This window comes from Panulirus ornatus, chromosome 46 (assembly GCF_036320965.1).
Source record: "Panulirus ornatus isolate Po-2019 chromosome 46, ASM3632096v1, whole genome shotgun sequence".
Lineage (NCBI taxonomy): Eukaryota > Metazoa > Arthropoda > Malacostraca > Decapoda > Palinuridae > Panulirus > Panulirus ornatus.
The window spans coordinates 14,989,223-15,007,813 of record NC_092269.1 but is presented as its reverse complement, the minus strand read 5'-3'; positions in this window follow the sequence as shown (position 1 = coordinate 15,007,813).

The following is an 18,591-nucleotide window of genomic DNA, read 5'->3' as shown; positions in this document are numbered from 1 at the left end:
CTCATCCTCCTCGAAGGCTCAGATTGGGGTGTCTAAATGTGTGTGGATGTAACTAAGATGAGAAAAAAAAGGAGAGATAGGTAATATGTTTGAGGAAAGGAACCTGGATGTTTTGGCTCTGAGTGAAACGAAGCTCAAGGGTAAAGGGGAAGAGTGGTTTGGAAATGTCTTGGGAGTAAAGTCAGGGGTTAGTGAGAGGACAAGAGCAAGGGAAGGAGTAGCACTACTCCTGAATCAGGAGTTGTGGGAGTATGTGATAGAGTGTAAGAAAGTAAATTCTAGATTGATATGGGTAAAACTGAAAGTTGATGGAGAGAGATGGGTGATTATTGGTGTATATGCACCTAGGCATGAGAAGAAAGATCATTAGAGGCAAGTGTTTTGTGAGCAACTGAATGAGTGTGTTAGTGGTTTTGATGCACAAGACCGGGTTATAGTGATGGGTGTTTTGAATGCAAGGGTGAGTAATGTGGCAGTTGAGGGAATAATTGGTTTACATGGAGTGTTCAGTGTTGTAAATGGATATGGTGAAGAGCATGTAGAATTATGTGTTGAAAAAGGACTGGTGATTGAGAATACCTGGTTTAAAAAGTGAGATATACATAAGTATACGTATGTAAGTAGGAGAGATGGCCAGAGAGCGTTATTGGATTACGTGTTAATTGATAGACGCACGAAAGAGAGACTTTTGGATGTTAATGTGCTGTGAGGTGCAACTAGAGGGATGTCTGATCATTATCTTGTGGTGGCGAAGGTGAAGATTTGTGGGGGTTTTCAGAAAAGAAGAGAGAATGTTGGGGTGAAGAGAGTGGTGAGAGTAAGTGAGCTTGGGAAGGAGACTTGTGTAAGGAAGTAACAGGAGAGACTGAGTACAGAATGGAAAAAGGTGAGAACAAAGGAGGTAAGGGGAGTGGGGGAGGAATGAGATGTATTTAGGGAAGCAGTGATGGCTTGCGCAAAAGATGCTTGTGGCATGAGAAGCGTGGGAGGTGGGTTGATTAGGAAAGGTAGTGAGTGGTGGGATGAGGAAGTAAGATTATTAGTGAAAGCGAAGAAAGAGGAATTTGGACGATTTAGTTGTAAAAGGTAGTAAAAGCCTAATAGTAAAGGTAGTAAAAGATTCACGGAAGATGAAAGCCGGCAAGGCAGCAGGTTTGGATGGTATTGCAGTGGAATTTATTAAAAAAGGGGGTGACTGTACTGTTGACTGGTTGGTAAGGTTTTTTAATGTATGTATGATTCATGGTGAGGTGACTGAGGATTGGCGGAATGCTTGCATAGTGACATTGTACAAAGGCAAAGGGGATAAGAGTGAGTGCTCAAATTACAGTGGTATAAGTTTGTTGAGTATTCCTGGTAAATTATATGGGAGGGTATTTATTGAGACGGTGAAGGCATGTACAGAGCATCAGATTGGGGAAGAGCAGTGTGGTTTCAGAAGTGGTAGAAGATGTGTGGATCACTTGTTTGCTTTGAAGAATGTATGTGAGAAATACTTAGAAAAACAAATGGATTTGTATGTAGCATTTATGGATCTGGAGAAGGCATATGATAGAGTTGATAGAGATGCGGATTATTTTAAGAATATATGGTGAGGGAGGCAAGTTGTTACAAGCAGTGAAAAGTTTTTATCGAGGAGGTAAGGCCTGTGTATGTATAGGAAGAGAGGAAAGTGATTGGTTCTAAGTGAACGTAGGTTTACGGCAGGGGTGTGTGATGTCTCCATAGTTGTTTAATTAGTTTATGGATGGGGTTGTTAGGGAGGTGAATGCAAGAGTTTTGGAAAGAGGCGCAAGTATGCAGTCTGTTGTGGATGAGAGAGCTTGGGAAGTGAGTCAGTTGTTGTTCGCTGATGATACAGCGCGCTGGCTGATTCATGTGAGAAACTGCAGAAGCTGGAGACTGAGTTTGGTATAGTGTGTGAAAGAAGAAAGTTGAGAGTAAATGTTAATAAGAGCAAGGTTATTAGGTACAGTAGGGTTGAGGGTCAAGTCAATTGGGAGGTAAGTTTGAATGGAGAAAAGCTGGAGGAATTGAAGTGTTTTAGATATCTGGGAGTGGATCTGGCAGCGGATGAAAACATGGAAGCGGAAATAAATCATAGGGTGGGGGAGGGGGCGAAAATACTGGGAGCGTTAAGGAATGTTTGGAAGTCGAGAACATTATCTCGGAAAGCAAAATTGGGTATGTAGTGGTTCCAACAATGTTGTATGGTTGCGAGGCGTGGGCTATGGATAGAGTTGTGCGTAGGAGGGTGGATGTGCTGGAAATGAGATGTTTGAGGACAATATGTGGTGTGAGGTGGTTTGATCGAGTAAGTAATGATTGGGTAAGAGAGATGAGTGGAATTAAAAACAGTGTGGTTTAGAGAGCAAAAGAGGGTGTTTTGAAATGGTTTGGGCATATGGAGAGAATGAGGGTGGAGAGATTGACCAAGAGGATATATGTGTCAGAGGTGGAGGAACGAGGAGAAGTGGGACACCAAATTAGAGGTGGAAAGATGGAGTGGAAAAGATATTGAGTGATCGGGGACTGAACATTCAGGAGGGTGAAAGGCGTGCAAGGAATAGAGTGAATTGGAACGATGTGGTATACCGGTGTCGACGTGCTGTCAATGGACTGAACCAGGGCATGTGAAGCGTCTGGGGTACACCATGGAAAGTTCTTTGGGGCCTGGATGTGAAAAGGGAGCTCTGGTTTCGGTGCATTATTACATGACAGCTAGAGACTGAGTGTGAACGAATGGGTCCTTTGTCGTCTTTTCCTAGGGCCACCTCGCACACATGAGGGGAGAGGGGGTAGTTATTCCATGTGTGGCAGTGTCCCGATGGGAATAAATTAAGTTAGACAGAATTAATCATGCACATGTGTATATATGTATATGTCTGTGTGTATATATATGTTTACATTGAGATGTATATGTATGCATATTTGCGTGTGTGGACGTGTATGTATGTACATGTGTATGTGGGTGGGTTGGGCTATTCTTTCGTCTGTTTCCTTGCGCTACCTCGCTAATGGGGGAGACTGCGACAAAGCAAAATAAAATGAAAATAAATATATATATATATATATATATATATATATATATATATATATATATATATATATATATATATATATATATATATATATATATATATATATATATATATATTGAAGCTTATTGATTCAGTGGTGAAATTGATGAGAACTGCTATTGACGTTTGTGTGAATAAATTGTACATTTCCTTTACCATAGCCAGAGGTTGAACCATTATGTGACGTTCATTTTTTCATTCATTTCAAGCTAAAAGTTTGTTTTCTAAATTGTTTCTTACATTTTTCATATGTATATATATGTATGTGTGTGTGTGTGTGTGTGTGCGTGTGTGTGTGTGTGTGTGTGTGTGTGTGTGTGTGTGTGTGTATATATATGTATATTATCCCTGGGATATAGGGGTGAAAGAATACTTCCCACGTATTCCTCGCGTGTCGTAGAAAGCGACTAGAGGGGACGGGAGCGGGGGGCCGGAAATCCTCCCCTCCTTGTATTAACTTTCTAAAATGGGAAACAGAAGAAGGAGTCACGCGGGAGGTGCTCATCCTCCTCGAAGGCTCAGAGTGGGGTGCCTAAATGTGTGTGGATGTAACCAAGATGTGAAAAAAGGAGAGATAGGTAGTATGTTTGAGGAGAGGAACCTGGATGTTTTGGCTCTGAGTGAAACGAAGCTCAAGGGTAAAGGGGAAGAGTGGTTTGGAAATGTCTGGGGAGTGAAGGCAGGGGTTAGTGAGAGGACAAGAGCAAGGGAAGGAGTAGCAATACTCCTGAAACAGGAGTTGTGGGAGTATGTGATAGAATGTAAGAAAGTAAATTCTCGATTAATATGGGTAAAATTGAAAGTTGATGGAGAGAGGTGGGTGATTATTGGTGCATATGCACCTGGGCATGAGAAGAAAGATCATGAGAGGCAAGTGTTTTGGGAGCAGCTAAATGAGTGTGTTAGCGGTTTTGATGCACGAGACCGGGTTATAGTGATGGGTGATTTGAATGCAAAGGTGTGTAATGTGGCAGTTGAGGGAATAATTGGTATGCATGGGGTGTTCAGTGTTGTAAATGGAAATGGTGAAGAGCTTGTAGATTTATGTGCTGAAAAAGGACTGATGATTGGGAATACCTGGTTTAAAAAGCGAGATATACATAAGTATACTTATGTAAGTAGGAGAGATGGCCAGAGAGCGTTATTGGATTACGTGTTAATTGACAGGCGTGCGAAAGAGAGACTTTTGGATGTCAATGTGCTGAGAGGTGCAACTGGAGGGATGTCTGATCATTATCTTGTGGAGGCTAAGGTGAAGATTAGTATGGGTTTTCAGAAAAGAAGAGTGAATGTTGGGGTGAAGAAGGTGGTGAGAGTAAGTGAGCTTGGGAAGGAGACCTGTGTGAAGAAGTATCAGGAGAGACTGTGTACAGAATGGAAAAAGGTGAGAACAATGGAAGTAAGGGGAGTGGGGGAGGAATGGGATGTATTTAGGGAATCAGTGATGGATTGCGCAAAAGATGCTTGTGGCATGAGAAGAGTGGGAGGTGGGCTGTTTAGAAAGGGTAGTGAGTGGTGGGATGAAGAAGTAAGAGTATTAGTGAAAGAGAAGAGAGAGGCATTTGGACGATTTTTGCAGGGAAAAAATGCAATTGAGTGGGAGAAGTATAAAAGAAAGAGACAGGAGGTCAAGAGAAAGGTGCAAGAGGTGAAAAAAAGGGCAAATGAGAGTTGGGGTGAGAGACTATCAGTAAATTTTAGGGAGAATAAAAAGATGTTCTGGAAGGAGGTAAATAGGGTGCGTAAGACAAGGGAGCAAATGGGAACTTCAGTGAAGGGCGTAAATGGGGAGGTGATAACAAGTAGTGGTGATGTGAGAAGGAGATGGAATGAGTATTTTGAAGGTTTGTTGAATGTGTCTGATGACAGAGTGGCAGATATAGGGTGTTTGGGTCGAGGTGGTGTGCAAAGTGAGAGGGTTAGGAAAAATGATTTGGTAAACAGAGAAGAGGTAGTGAAAGCTTTGCGGAAGATGAAAGCCGGCAAGGCAGCAGGTTTGGATGGTATTGCAGTGGAATTTATTAAAAAAGGGGGTGACTGTATTGTTGACTGGTTGGTAAGGTTATTTAATGTATGTATGACTCATGGTGAGGTGCCTGAGGATTGGCGGAATGCGTGCATAGTGCCATTGTACAAAGGCAAAGGGGATAAGAGTGAGTGCTCAAATTACAGAGGTATAAGTTTGTTGAGTATTCCTGGTAAATTATATGGGAGGGTATTGATTGAGAGGGTGAAGGCATGTACAGAGCATCAGATTGGGGAAGAGCAGTGTGGTTTCAGAAGTGGTAGAGGATGTGTGGATCAGGTGTTTGCTTTGAAGAATGTATGTGAGAAATACTTAGAAAAGCAAATGGATTTGTATGTAGCATTTATGGATCTGGAGAAGGCATATGATAGAGTTGATAGAGATGCTCTGTGGAAGGTATTAAGAATATATGGTGTGGGAGGCAAGTTGTTAGAAGCAGTGAAAAGTTTTTATCGAGGATGTAAGGCATGTGTACGTGTAGGAAGAGAGGAAAGTGATTGGTTCTCAGTGAATGTAGGTTTGCGGCAGGGGTGTGTGATGTCTCCATGGTTGTTTCATTTGTTTATGGATGGGGTTGTTAGGGAGGTAAATGCAAGAGTCTTGGAAAGAGGGGCAAGTATGAAGTCTGTTGGGGATGAGAGAGCTTGGGAAGTGAGTCAGTTGTTGTTCGCTGATGATACAGCGCTAGTGGCGGATTCATGTGAGAAACTGCAGAAGCTGGTGACGGAGTTTGGTAAAGTGTGTGGAAGAAGAAAGTTAAGAGTAAATGTGAGTAAGAGCAAGGTTATTAGGTACAGTAGGGTTGAGGGTCAAGTCAATTGGGAGGTGAGTTTGAATGGAGAAAAACTGGAGGAAGTGAAGTGTTTTAGATATCTGGGAGTGGATCTGTCAGCGGATGGAACCATGGAAGCGGAAGTGGATCATAGGGTGGGGGAGGGGGCGAAAATTTTGGGAGCCTTGAAAAATGTGTGGAAGTCGAGAACATTATCCCGGAAAGCAAAAATGGGTATGTTTGAAGGAATAGTAGTTCCAACAATGTTGTATGGTTGCGAGGCGTGGGCTATGGATAGAGTTGTGCGCAGGAGGATGGATGTGCTGGAAATGAGATGTTTGAGGACAATGTGTGGTGTGAGGTGGTTTGATCGAGTAAGTAACGTAAGGGTAAGAGAGATGTGTGGAAATAAAAAGAGCGTGGTTGAGAGAGCAGAAGAGGGTGTTTTGAAATGGTTTGGGCACATGGAGAGAATGAGTGAGGAAAGATTGACCAAGAGGATATATGTGTCGGAGGTGGAGGGAACGAGGAGAAGAGGGAGACCAAATTGGAGGTGGAAAGATGGAGTGAAAAGGATTTTGTGTGATCGGGGCCTGAACATGCAGGAGGGTGAAAGGAGGGCAAGGAATAGAATGAATTGGAGCGATGTGGTATACAGGGGTTGACGTGCTGTCAGTGGATTGAATCAAGGCATGTGAAGCGTCCGGGGTAAACCAAGGAAAGCTGTGTAGGTATGTATATTTGCGTGTGTGGACGTGTGTATGTACATGTGTATGGGGGGGGGGTTGGGCCATTTCTTTCGTCTGTTTCCTTGAGATACCTCGCAAACGCGGGAGACAGCGACAAAGTATAAAAAAAAAAAAAAAAAATGTATATATATATATATATATATATATATATATATATATATATATTTATATATATATATATATATATATATATATATATATATATATATATATATATATATATATATATATATATATATATATATATATATATATATATGGGGATGAGAGAGCTTGGGAAGTGAGCCAGTTGTTGTTCGCTGACGATACAGCGCTGGTGGCTGATTCATGTGAGAAACTGCAGAAGCTGGTGACTGAGTTTGGTAAAGTGTGTGGAAGAAGAAAGTTAAGAGTAAATGTGAGTAAGAGCAAGGTTATTAGGTACAGTAGGGTTGAGGGTCAAGTCAATTGGGAGGTGAGTTTGAATGGAGAAAAACTGGAGGAAGTGAAGTGTTTTAGATATCTGGGAGTGGATCTGGCAGCGGATGGAACCATGGAAGCGGAAGTGGATCATAGGGTGGGGGAGGGGGCGAAAATTCTGGGGGCCTTGAAGAATGTGTGGAAGTCGAGAACATTATCTCGGAAAGCAAAAATGGGTATGTTTGAAGGAATAGTGGTTACAACAATGTTGTATGGTTGCGAGGCGTGGGCTATGGATACAGTTGTGCGCAGGAGAATGGATGTGCTGGAAATGAGATGTTTGAGGGCAATGTGTGGTGTGAGGTGGTTTGATCAAGTGAGTAACGTAAGGGTAAGAGAGATGTGTGGAAATAAAAAGAGCGTGGTTGAGAGAGCAGAAGAGGGTGTTTTGAAGTGGTTTGGGCACATGGAGAGAATGAGTGAGGAAAGATTGACCAAGAGGATATATGTGTCGGAGGTGGAGGCATGTGTACGTGTAGGAAGAGAGGAAAGTGATTGGTTCTCAGTAAATGTACGTTTGCGGCATGGGTGTGTGATGTCTCCATGGTTGTTTAATTTGTTTATGGATGGGGTTGTTAGGGAGGTGAATGCAAGAGTTTTGGACAGAGGGGCAAGCATGAAGTCTGTTGTGGATGAGAGAGCTTGGGAAGTGAGTCAGTTGTTGTTCGCTGATGATACAGCGCGCATGGCTGATTCATGTGAGAAACTGCAGAAGCTGGTGACTGAGTCTGATAAAGTGTGTGAAAGAAGAAAGTTAAGAGTAAATGTGAATAAGAGTAAGGTTATTAGGTACAGTAGGTTTGAGGGTCAAGGCAATTGGGAGGTAAGTTTGAATGGAGAAAAACTGGAGGAAGTAAAGTGTTTTAGATATCTGGTAGTGGATCTGGCAGCGGATGGAACCATGGAAGTGGAAGTGGATCATAGTGTGTGGGAGTGGGCGAAAATCCTGGGAGCCTTGAAGAATGTGTGGAAGTCGAGAACATTATCTCGGAAAGCAAAAATGGGTGTGTTTGAAGGAATAGTGGTTCTAACAATTTTGTATTGTTGCGAGGCGTTGGCTATGGATAGAGTTGTGCGCAGGAGGGTGGATGTGCTGGAAATGAGATGTTTGAGGACAATGTGTGGTGTGAGGTGGTTTGATCGAGTAAGTAACGTAAGGGTAAGAGAGATGTGTGGAAATAAAAAGAGCGTGGTTGAGAGAGCAGAAGAGGGTGTTTTGAAATGGTTTGGGCAAATGGAGAGAATGAGTGAGGAAAGATTGACCAAGAGGATATATGTGTCGGAGGTGGAGGGAACGCGGAGAAGTAGAAGACCAAATTGGAGGTGGAAAGATGGAGTGAAAAAGATTTTGTGTGATCGGGGCCTGAACATGCAGGAGGGTGAAAGGAGGGCAAGGAATAGAGTGAATTGGATCGATGTGGTATACCGGGGTTGATGTGCTGTCAGTGGATTGAATCAGGGCATGTGAAGCGTCTGGGGTAAACCATGGAAAGCTGTGTAGGTATGTATATTTGCGTGTGTGGACGTGTGTGTATATACACGTGTATGGGGATGGGTTGGGCCATTTCTTTCGTCTGTTTCCTTGCGCTACCTCGCAAACGCGGGAGACAGCGACAAAGCAAAATAAATAAATAAATAGAATATATATATATATATATATATATATATATATATATATATATATATATATATATATATATATATATATATATATATATATATATATATATATATATATATATATGTATATATATATATATTATCCCTGGGGATAGGGGATTAAGAATACTTCCCACGTATTCCCTGCGTGTCGTAGAAGGCGACTAAAAGGGGAGGGAGCGGGGGCTGGAAATCCTCCCCTCTCTTTTTTTTTTTTTTTTTTTTTCCAAAAGAAGGTACAGAGGGGGCCAGGTGAGGATATTCCAGAAAAGTCCCAGTCCTCTGTTCTTAACGCTACCTCGCTAACGCGGGAAATGGCGAATAGTTTAAAAGAAAAGAAAGAAATATATATATATATATATATATATATATATATATATATATATATATATATATATATATATATATATATATATATATATATATATATATATATATATATATATATATTCTTATGAGTCCACGGGGAAAATGAAACACGATAAGTTCCCAAGTGCACTTTCGTGTAATAATCACATCATCAGTGGTAGAGAAGAGAGAAATACTACAGTCAGTTAATATACAACGTAGATCTGTAGTTAGGACGCTATTTGGTAAACTTGTGATTGTCCAACACAGACGAAGATCATATAAGTTATTTCGTGGATAAGAAGGTAAATTGTTAAAAAACTTTATCAACAAGAAAGTCATCCAATCTGTATAGACCTTCACTAATATTAAGGCTATAATTCTATGTGTATTAAATGATAGAAGATTCAGTGATATTTATCGTGGTACTGGAGCTAGAGTTAGTAACTGATATGGTATTACTCCAATCAATACAATGATTATAGTTTATAACGTGATTATAGAAGGCATTGGTTTCTTCTCCTGTTCTTATGCTATATCTATTTTGCTTAAGTTTAACTCAAAGATCCTTACCAGTCTGTCCAGTATTAAACTTATCACAATGTCTACATGGCACTTTTTTTTCAAACGCACCAGGAGAATTTTCTTGTGAGTTCCTGATTAAGATATTCTTTATAGAATTATTGGTGATGAAGTCAACTTGGGAACTTATCGTGTTTCATTTTTCCCATGGACTCATAGGAATATATATATATATATATATGTATATATATATATATATATATATATATATATATATATATATATATATATATATATATATATATATATATATATGTATATATATATATATATATATATATATATATATATATATATATATATATATATATATATATATATATATGTATATATATATATATATATATATATATATATATATATATATATATATATTTTTTTTTTTTCATACTATTCGCCATTTCCCGCATTAGCGAGGTAGCGTTGAGAACAGAGGACTGGGCCTTTGAGGGAATATACTCACCTGGCCCCCTTCTCTCTTCCCTCTTTTGGAAAATTAAAAAAAAAAGCGAGAGGGGAGTATTTCCAGCCACCCGCTCCCTCCCCTTTTAGTCGCCTTCTACGACATGCAGGGAATACGTGGGAAGTATTCTTTCTCCCCTATCCCCAGGGATAATATATATATATATATATATATATTCTTGGGGATAGGGGAGAAAGAATACTTCCCACGCATTCCTCACGTATCGTAGAAGGCAACTAAAAGGGGCGGGAGCAGGGGGCTAGAAACTCTCCCCTCCTTGTTTTTTAACTTCTAAATGGGAAAACATAGGGAGTCACGCGGGAATGCTCATCCTCCTCGAAGGTTCATATTGGGGTGCCTAAATGTTTGTGGATGTAACCAAGATAGGAAAAAAGGAGAGGTAGGTAGTATGTTTGAGGAAAGGAACCTGGATGTTTTTACTTTGACTGAAAAGAAGCTCATGGGTAAAGGGGAAGAGTGGTTTAGGAATGCTTTGGGAGTATATTCAGGGGTTGGTGAGAGGACAAAGGCAAGGGAAGCAGTAGCACTACTTCTGAAACAGGAGTGGTGGGAGTATATTATAGAGTGTAAGAAAGTAAATTCTAGATTGGTATGGGGAAACTGAAAGTTGATGGAGAGAGATGGGAGATTATTGGTGCATATGCACCTGGGCATGAGAAGAAAGATCATGAGAGGCAAGTGTTTTGGGAGCAGCTGAGTGAGTGTCTTTGTAGTTTTGATGAACGAGACCTGGTTAGAGTGATGGATTATTTGAATGAAAAGGTGGGTAATGTTACAGTTGATGCAATAATTGCTGTACATAGGGTGTTCAGTGTTGCAAATAGAAATGATAAAGAGCTTATTGATTTTTGTGCTAAAAAAGGACTGGTGATCGGGAATACCTGGTTTAAAAAGAGAGATGTACTTAAGCATACGTGTGTAAGTAGGAGAGATGGCCAGAGAGCGTTATTGGATTACCTGTTAATTGATAGGCGCGCGAAAGAAAGACTTTTTGATATCAATATGCCAAGAGGTGCAACTGGAGGAATGTCTTATCATTATTTTGTGGAGGCGAAGGTGAAGATTTGTAGAGGTTTTCAGGAAAGAGGAGAGAATGTTGGGGTGAAGAGGGTAGTGAAAGTAAGTGAGCTTAGGAAGGAGACGTGTGATAGGAAATACCAGGAGAGACTGAGTGCAGAATGGAAAAAGGCGTGAGCAAAGGACGTAACGGGAGTGGGGGAGAAATGGTATGTATTTAGGGAAGCAGGGATGGCTTGCGCAAAAGATGCTTGTGGCATGAGAAGCGTGGCAGGTGGGTAGACTAGAAAGGGTAGTGAGTGGTGGGATGAAGAAATAAGGTTTTAAGTGAAAGAGAAGAGAGAGGCATTTGATCGAGTTTTGCAGGGAAATAGTAGAAATGACAGGGATATGTGAAAAAGAAAGAGGCAGGTGATCAAGCGAAAGATGCAAGAAGTGAAAAAGAGGACAAATGAGAGTTGGGGTGAGAAAGTATCATTAAAGTCTAGGGAGAATAAAATGATGCTTTGGAAGGAGATAAATAAAGTGCGTAAGTCAAGATGACAAATGGGAACATTGATGAAGGGGGTAATGGGGAGGTAATAACAAGTGTGGTGATGTGAGTCGCGAGTTGCGAGGCGTGGGCTGTAGAGTTTTGCGGAGGAGGATGGATGTTTTAGAAATGAGATGTTTGAATACAATATGTGGTGTGAGTTGGTTTGATCGACTAAGTAATGAAAAGGTAAGAGAGATGTGTGTTATCAAAAAGACTGTGGTTGAGAGTAGAACAGTATGTTTTGAAATGGTTTGGTCACACGGAGGGAATGAGTGAGGAGGTATTGACAAAGAGGATATATGTCAAAAGTGGAGGGAACGAAAAGTGGGAGACCAAATTGGAGGTAAAAGGATGGAGTGAAAATGATTTTGAGCGATCAGGGCCTGAACATGCAGGAGGGTGAAAAGCGTGCAGGAATAGAGTGAATTGGAGCAATGTGGTATACCGGTGTCGACGTGCTCTCAATGGATTGAACCAGGAATGTGAAGCGTCTGGGGTAAACCATGGAAAGTTTTGTGGGGCCTGGATGAGGAAAGGGAATTGTGGTTTTGGTGCATTATACATGACAGATAGACTGAGTGTGAACGAATGTGATCTTTATTGTTTCCCGTATTTGCGAGGTAGCGCAAGGAAACACACGAAAGAATGGCCCAACCCATCCACATACACATGTATATACATACACGTCCACATACTCACATATATATACCTATACATTTCAACATATAAATATATATACAGAGACACGTACATATAAACACATGTACATAATTCATATTTGCTGCCTTTATTCCTTCCCGTCGCCACCCCGCCACATATGAAATGACAACCCCCTCCCCCCGCACGCACGCGAGGTAGCGCTAGGAAAAGACAGCAAAGGCCACATTCGTTCACACTCAGTCTCTAGCTGTCATGTATAATGCACAGGAACTATAGCTAACTTTCCACATCCATGCCCCACAAAACTTTCCGTTGTTTACCCCAGACGCTTCACATGCCCTGGTTCAGTCTATTGACAGAACGTCGCCCCCGGTAGACCACATCGTTCCAACTCACTCTATTCCTTGCACGCTTTTCACCATCCTGCATAGTCAGGCCACAATCGCTCAAAATCTCTTTTTCTCCATCCTTCCACCTCCAATCTCATCCCCCACTTCTCTTCGTTCCCTTCACTTCTGACACATATATCCTCTTTGTCAAGCTTTCCTCACTCATTCTCTCCATGTGCCCAAATCATTTCAATAAACCGTCTTCTGCCCTCTCAGCCAAACTTTTTATTACCACACATCTCTCTTACCCTTTCATTGCTTACTCGATCAAACCACCTCACGTCACATAATGTCCTCAAACATCTCATTTCCAGCACATCCACCCTCCTCCGCACAAGACTATCTATAGCCCACGCCTCGCAACCATATAACCTATGTTGGAATCACTATTCCTTCAAACATACCCGTTTCTGCTTTCTGAGATAATGGTATCTCCTTCCACACATATCTCAACGATCTCAGAAGTTTCGCCCCCTCCCCCACTTATTGACTCACTTCCTCTTCCATGGTTCCATCCGGTGCCAAATCCACTCCCAAATATCTAAAACACTTCACTTCCTCCAGTTTTTCTCCATTCAAATTTACCTCCCAATTGACTTGTCTCTCAACCTCTGTACCTAATAAACTTGCTGTTATTCACATTCATTCTTAGTTTTCTTCTTTCACACACATTAACAAACTCACTCGGCAGCTTCTGCAGTTTCTCATCCGAGTCAGCCACCAGCGCTGCATGTTCAGCGAACAACAACTGACTCACTTCCTAAGCCCTCTCATCCACAATAGACTGCATACTTGCCCCTCTCTCCAAAATTCTTGCAGTCACCTCCCTAACAACCCCATCCATAAACAAATTAAACAACCATGGAGACATCAAGCACCCCTGCCGCAAACCGACACTCACTGAGAACCAATCACTTTCTTCTCTTCTTACTCGTACACATGCCTTACATCGTCGATAAAAACTTTTCACTGCTTCCTGCAACTTGCCTTCCACGCCAAAAACTCTTAATACTTTTTACACAGAGCATCTCTATCAACTCTATCATATGCGCTCTCCAGAAATGGAAATGCTACATACAAATCCATTTGTTTTTCTAATTATTTCTCGCATACATTCTTCAAAGCAAACACCTGATCCACACATCCTCTACTACTTCTGAAACCACACATGATCTACCCCTATATGATGTTCTATACATACCTTGACTCTCTCAGTCAATGCCCTCCCATATAATTTCCCAGGTATACTCAACGAACTTATACCTCTGTAATTTGAACATTCACCTTTATCTCCTTTGCCTTTGTACAATGGCACTATGCATGCATTCCGCCAATCCTCAGGTACTTCACCATGAGTCATATATACGCTGAATATCCTCAACAACTAGTCAACAACACTCACCCCCTTCTTAAATAAATTCCACTGCAATACCATCCAAACCCACAGGCTTGCCGGCTTTCATCATCCGCAAAGCTTTCACTATCTATTCTCTGTTTACCAAATCATTTTCCCTAACCCTCTCACTTTGCACACCACCTCGACCAAAACACCCTATATCTGCCACTCTATCATCTACCACATTCAACGAACCCTCAGAATACTCACTCCATCTCCTTCTCACATCACCACTACTTTCTATTACCTACAATTAGCCTCCTTCACCGATGTTCCCATTTGTTCTCTTGTCTTCTGCACTTAATTTACCTCCTTCCAAATCATCGTTTTTATTCTCCCTAAAATTTAATGATACCCTTTCATCCTAACTCTCTTTTGTCCTCTTTTTCACCTCTTGAACGTTTCTCTTGACCTCCTGCTTCTTTCTTTTATACATCTCCCATTCATTTGCGCTAATTCCCTACAAAAATTGTACAAATTCCTACCTCTTCACTTTCACGAATAATCTTACTTCTTCATTCCACCACTCACTACCTTTTCTTATTTGCCCACCACCCACGCTTCTCATGCCAAAAGCATCTTTTGCGCAAGCCATCAATGCTTCCCTAAATGCATCCCATTCCTCCCCCACTCTCCCTACTTCCTTTGCTCTCATCTTTTTCCATTCTGCACTCAGTCTCTCCTGGTACTTCCTCACACAAGTTTCCTTCCCAAGCTCACTTACTCTCACCACTCTCTTCACCCCAACATTCTCTCTTATTTTCTGAAAACTTCTACAATTTTTCACTTTCGATTCCACATTATAATGATCAGACATCCCTCCAGTTGCACCTCTCAGCACATTAACATCCCAAAGTCTCTCTTTCACGCGCCTATCAATTAACAGGTAATCCAGTAACGCTTTCTGGCCATCTCTTCTACTTTCATACGTATACGTATTTATATCTATCTCTTTAAACCAGGTATTCCCAATTACCAGTCCTTTTTCAGCACACAGATCTACAAGCTCTTCACCATTTCCATTTACAACACTGAACACCTCATGTACATCAATTATTCCCTCAACTGCAACATTACTCACCTTTGCATTCAAATCACCCATCACCATAACCAGGTCTCGTGCATCAAAACTGCTAACACACTCACTTAGGTGGTCCCAAAATACTTGCCTCTCATGATTTTTCTTCTGATGCCCAGGTGCGTAGGCCCCAATAATCACCCATCTCTCTCCATCTTCTTTCAGTTTTACCCATATCAATCTAGAGTTTACTGTCTTACACTGTGTCACATACTCCCACAACCCCTTTTCTGGAGTCGTGCTACTTCCTTTGTTCTTGTCCTCTCACGAGCCTCTGACTTTACTCCCAAACATTCCCAAACCACTGTTCCCCTTTACTCATTAGCTTCGTTTCACTTAGAGCCAAAGCATCCAGGTTCCTTTTCTCAAACATACCACATATCTCTGCTATTTTTTTATCTTGGTTACATTTACACACATTTAGACACCCCAATCTTAGCCTTCAAGGAGGATGAGCACTCCCCGCGTGACTCCTTCTTCTGTTCCCCCTTTTTGGAAGTTATAAGACAAAGAGGGGAGGGTTTCTACCCCTCTGCTCCCGTCCCCTTTAGTCTCCTTCTACGACACGCGGGGAATGCGTGGGAAGTTTATAACGTGCTTAAGACAAGAGAGCAAATGGAAACATCAGTCAAAAGGGCAAGTGGGGAGGTAATTTCAGGTAGTAAGGAAGTAATAAGGAGATGGAGTTAGTATTTTGAAGGTTTCTTTTATATGTTTGATGATTGAGTGGCAGATACAGGGTGTTTTGGTTTGGGTGGTATGTGTAGTGAGAGGGTTAGGGAGGATGTTTTGGTAAAGAGGGGAGAGGTAGTGAAAGCTTTGCGGAAGATGAAAGCCGGCAAGTTTGCAGGTTTGGATGGTATTGCAGTGGAATAAATCTAAAAAGGAAGTGACCGTGTTGTTGATTTTTTGGGAAGGATATTCAGTGTATATATGGACCATGGTGAAGTGCCAGAGGATTGGCGGATTGCATGTATAATGCCTTTTCAAAAAGACAAAGGGTTAAAGGTGAGTGTTCAAATTACAGAGGCATATGTTTGTTGAGTACTCCTAGGAAATTATATGGATAGGTATTAACTGAGCGGGTAAAAGCATGTATAGAGCATCAGACTTGAGAAGAGCACAATGTTTTTAGATTATGTGTGGATCTGGTGTTTGCTTTGAAGAGTGAGTGTGAGTAATACTTAGAAAAACATGAATTTTTATCCAACATCTACGGGTCTAGAAAAAGCATATGATAGGGTTGATAGAGATTGTTTGTGGAAGGTCTTAAGAGTATGTGGTGCGGGAGATAAGCTGCTAGAAGCAGTGAAAACTTTTTACCAAGGATATAAGGCATATAAGGATATAAAGCAGTTTCTACAGTAGATTTGATGGAAGGAAAGTGATTGGTTCCCAGTGAAGGTCGGTCTGCGGCAGGGGTGTGTGATGCCCCCATGGTTGTTTAGTTATGTTATTGATTGGGTGGTTAGGGAGGTAAATGCAAGAGTATTGGAGAGAGGGGTGAGTGTGCAGTCTGTTAAGAATGAGAGAGCTTGGGAATTCCACTCCCAGATATCTAAAACAATTTTTCTCCATTCAAACTTACATCCCAATTAACTTGTCCCTCAACCCTACTGAACCTAATAACCCTGTTATTATTCACATTCACTCTCAATTTTCTTCTTTCACACACTTTTTCAAACTCAGTACCAACTTCTGATGTTTCTCACTCAAATAAACTACTATAACTGTATCATCGGCGAAAAAACAACTGACTCAGTTCCCAGGCCCTCTCATCCCCAACAGACTGCATACTCGCCCCTCTATCGAACACTCTTGCAATTACCTCCCTAAACAACCCATCCACAAATGAATTAAACAACCATGGGGACATCATACACTATTGCTGCAAACCGACTTTCACTGGGAACCAATCATTCTCCTCTCTTCCTCCTCGTACACATGCCTTACATTGCTGGTAAAAACTCTTCACTGCTTCTACTAGCATGCATACCTCTCGCACCATAAGCTCTTAAGACCTTCCACAATGCATCTCTATCAACCCTCTAATAAGTCTTCTCCAGATCTATAAATGCTACATACAAAGTATATCTCACATACATTCTTCAAAGGAAACACCTGATCTACACATTCTCCACCGTTTCTTAAACCACACTGCTTTTCCCCAATCTGATGGTCTGTACATGCCTTCACCCTCTGAATCAATATTCTTTCATATGATTTCCCAGGAATACTCAGCAAACTTCTGCCTTCGTAGTTTGGCACTATGCATGCATTCCACCAATCCTCAGTCATTTTACCATGGTCCATACATACAATGAATATCCTTACCAGCCAATCAACAACACAGTCACGTCCTTTTTTGGTAAATTTCACTGCAACGCCATCCAAACCCGCCGCCTAGCCGGATTTTATCTTCTACAAAGCTTGAATACCCCATCTATCTTAACCAAACAATTTTCCATGACACTTTCACTTCGCACACCACATCGACCAAAACATCCTATATCTGCCACTCTATCATCAAACACATTAAACAAACCTTCAGAAGATTCACTCCATTTCCTCATTCATCACTACCTGTTATTACTTCACCACTTACCCCCTTCACCGATGTTCCCAATTGTTCTTTTGTCTTACCCACGTTATTTGCCTCCTTCTTAAATATATTTTCACTCTCCCTAGAATTTAATGACACTCTCTCACCTCAATTCTCATTTGCCCTCTTCTTCAACCCTCGCACCTTTCTCTTGACCTCCTGCCGCTTTCTTTTATACATCTCCCAGTCATCTGCAATCCTTCCTTGCAAGTATCTTCCAAACGCCTCTCTTTTCTTTCACTATCAACTTTAATTCTTCATCCCACCACTCACTCACCTTTCTCATGCCACAATGCATCTTTTGCACAAGCCATGACTTTCCCTGAACATGTCCCATTCCTCGCCCACTCCCCTCATATCATTTACTCTCATCTTTTTCTATTCTACACTCAATCTCTCCTGGTACTTCCTTTCCGAGGCACTTACTCTCACCACTCTCTTCTCCCAAACATTCTTTCTTTTTTCCGAAAACCTCTACAAATCTTCACCTTCGCCTCCAGAAGATAGTGATCAGACATCTCTCCAGCCACCCATCTTAGCACATTATCATCCAAAAGTCTCACTTTTACACACCTATCAATTAACACGTAATCCAGTAATGCCCTTTGACAATATCTCCTATTCACATACGTATTCCTAATCACCAGTATTTTTTCAGCACATAAATCCACAGGCTCTTCACTATTTCCATTCAAACACTGAACATCCCATGTACACTAATTATGCCCTGAACTGTCACATTACTCACCTTCGCA